At 36.4% G+C, this 2,888-nt stretch overlaps 1 non-coding gene across 1 annotated transcript; it reads right to left on the bottom strand.

Annotated features, from left to right (window-relative positions):
* Positions 1-2,203: 2,203 nt before the first annotated feature.
* Positions 2,204-2,276, bottom strand: Trnam-cau (transfer RNA methionine (anticodon CAU)). Its single transcript has one exon. It is a non-coding gene; the product is annotated as a tRNA-Met (tRNA).
* Between the last annotated feature and the right edge of the window lie 612 nt (positions 2,277-2,888).

Genomic DNA, 2,888 nt, shown 5'->3' with positions numbered 1-2,888 from the left:
ACAACCTACAGCTCTTATACTGGAAATAGTTTAATCGTTATCAAACAAACCTCTATATGCTAGACTTGCTTGGTTCAAGCCCTATTTGTAGATTTTGAAGAAATAATCCAAAATATTTCACTGTGGAAATTGTGTGTTTTTTGTTAAAGAAGCAAACCAAAGAGGTTTTTTTCGACCATGACCATTAAGAAACAAACCAATTATCTTCAAGAAATACAAGCCTCTCTGGGATACTTTGCTAAGCTTTTCCTAAAGCATTCTACATTTTTAAACTAAAAGCAAGTCTCCTAGCTTCTCCTGTGACTCTCCTCTCCGTCCATCTGTGGGATTTTGACTGGCTGCTTGCATGGAATGTAAAAGATCAACAGGACACTCATGAGGGTGCACATCGCACATGCTGCAACAAGATCGCAGCAAAAACAAAATACCCAGATTCACCAGTCTCCAACATCGGCCCAGCGCCATTATTTGGGCTGTCCCGTTTGTTGGCGAGACACAGTGTGACCTGTACCTCAGAGCCCTGCGCCGGCCGATGGTACCTGTAGATGGTGCATTGGCGACCGAAGGCAGAGCTAGAATTGGATACTAGTAGGCCTACTATAGAGTGGTCGGCTGTGACCACTGGTACCAATCCCTCAGGCTAGACGTGTTAAGTCAAGTACAAAAGTCACACAACTTACTAATTGCTTGAAAGTTACAGATGCTCTGGAATCAGCTTATTAATTTATCCGAGAGTTAATTAGTACAATTAGTGAGTAGACACACCAATCAGATGTACATCATTGGTGTAAGCCCGCCATAAGTTCTCATGTTATAACCTTAAATTCAATATTTTCATATAGTTTGAAAAAGATTGTTTGAGCTATAAGCTATTCGCTACTTGCACGGTTCCGCCATTATGCACTATGTGCGGGGAGAGCCTCGAACTGGCAGCATACATGAAAGGAAGAATTATGTAACCTTACACAGAACGTTATGACTAGTTCAATTCCCATTCATGTATGCTGCCAGTTCGAGGCTCTCCCGCACATAGTGCATAATGGCGGAACCGTGCAAAGCGAATATCCGATATAATTCGATGATTCAATTTTAATTTGGCAAGCAATCTATACTCAAAAGCGAACAATATAAGTACATCTCTTGAAAGCGGCGGCGTTACACCCGTTGAAGTTTATTATTCATCCCGAAGATATACAGGATGACCCTTTCGTTCCTCTTGATGTCCGGTATGGGTAGAAAAAGTCAATAATTAAATCTGAATGACGGTCTTCGAAGTACAGTTTTAATAACACAAAATATACAACTTGTTATAATTGATTGAGTCTATTTTGTCAGACAAATGAAATGGGTATGAATGTATTAGGCTATGGCCCTGCTGACTATATCACTCAAAAATACTGTAAACGTTTTTAAAGGTTGATATTTTTCATATAAGATAAGATTATATGCACACAAAGCTACTATTGTACCAAAGATATCACAATGTCAAGTGGATATATTTTATAGTCTATTTTTATATAAATTTATATATTTTTTTATACTGCAAAAAGAAAGAACGAATTTAAATATCTTCAAATAGTCGCCAGGTCAATGACAAATTTGATATTGAATAAGGATTTGTATAACAAAATAATTGTATAATGGGCAGCATCATAAAGATTTTAATAAATACAATCAGTGATTATTATATATCGCATTATACGATGCGTGTTTTGTTGACTTGTAATCTTGTAGTTTGAATCATATTATTTCAGGTATAATTGTTGTAACGATTATTTTGTCACCTCCCCCTGTTCAGCAGTATTTTAGTGTGAGAAGTCATGCCCCCCCTGTTCAGTACTGTAGCCAGTATTTTAGTGTGAGGAGTCAACGCAAAATGTCCGTCCCCATTTGTTATTTTTTAGTCCCACTAGTTCAATTTTAAGGACAATTTACCCTTTGCCGTCCCCATTTTATTCCTAAAAACGTTAAGTGGGGGGGGGGGGAGTTTTCCCCGGTTCCCCCATATTTTTGTGACTCGCCCACCCTAGGCCTACTCCACTGAAAAGAATTATTTTCTGAAGTCTCATGAATCATGATCGCAAAACAGAAACGAAATTAATGAAATAGGGATGAGAAAAAAATTAATTATATTCCTGAAGTTTTCTGTTTAGAATAAAAAAATTGTTGATAAAAAAGAAAGAAAGAAAAATGTTACTGACGGTGCCCCGTGTGAGGCTCGAACTCACGACCTTCAGATTATGAGACTGACGCGCTGCCGACTGCGCCAACGAGGCCCATGAGTTTCCTCAGAAAAAATGTGTAACTTATTAGTAAAATATACTTTTTCAATGCGGATTTTAGTGATTAAGGGGTGGGGTATGAACGTTTGGACAGTATTTATTGTGGGACATTAGAGCACATCAGACATATCGAATTGCATTCTGAATACGAAGAATGTCCTTCTGATATAAAATAATTTTGATTTTTTTGAAATTCGCAATGTAATACACATTTTATGGCAAATGATTAAAAATTGATATTTTTGATATTTAACAGTACTCGAAGTAAACTTTATAAATATGATAATTTATACTTAAAGTGTATGTAGGTGGGATGAAAAGCCGACGATCAATTGAAAATTTTGACCTTTCGTATTGAAGATATGGATTTTTTCCCAAAACACAAAAAAAATTAGATCTTTTGGGAAAAAAATCCATATCTTCAATATGAAAGGTCAAAATTTTCAATTGATCGTCGGCTTTTCCTCCCAACTACATACACTTTAAGAATATACCATTAGATTTATAAAATTTACTTCGAGGACTGTTATACAGACTTGACATTTAATATGGAATATTTTTCGCAAATTTCCAAGATTAGTTTGGACGGAGTCTGCATACACTGCA

Source organism: Amphiura filiformis, chromosome 8, assembly GCF_039555335.1.
Source record: "Amphiura filiformis chromosome 8, Afil_fr2py, whole genome shotgun sequence".
Taxonomy (NCBI): Eukaryota; Metazoa; Echinodermata; class Ophiuroidea; order Amphilepidida; family Amphiuridae; genus Amphiura; species Amphiura filiformis.
Note: the sequence above shows the minus strand (reverse complement) of the source record. Positions and strands in the feature narration are given on the sequence as shown.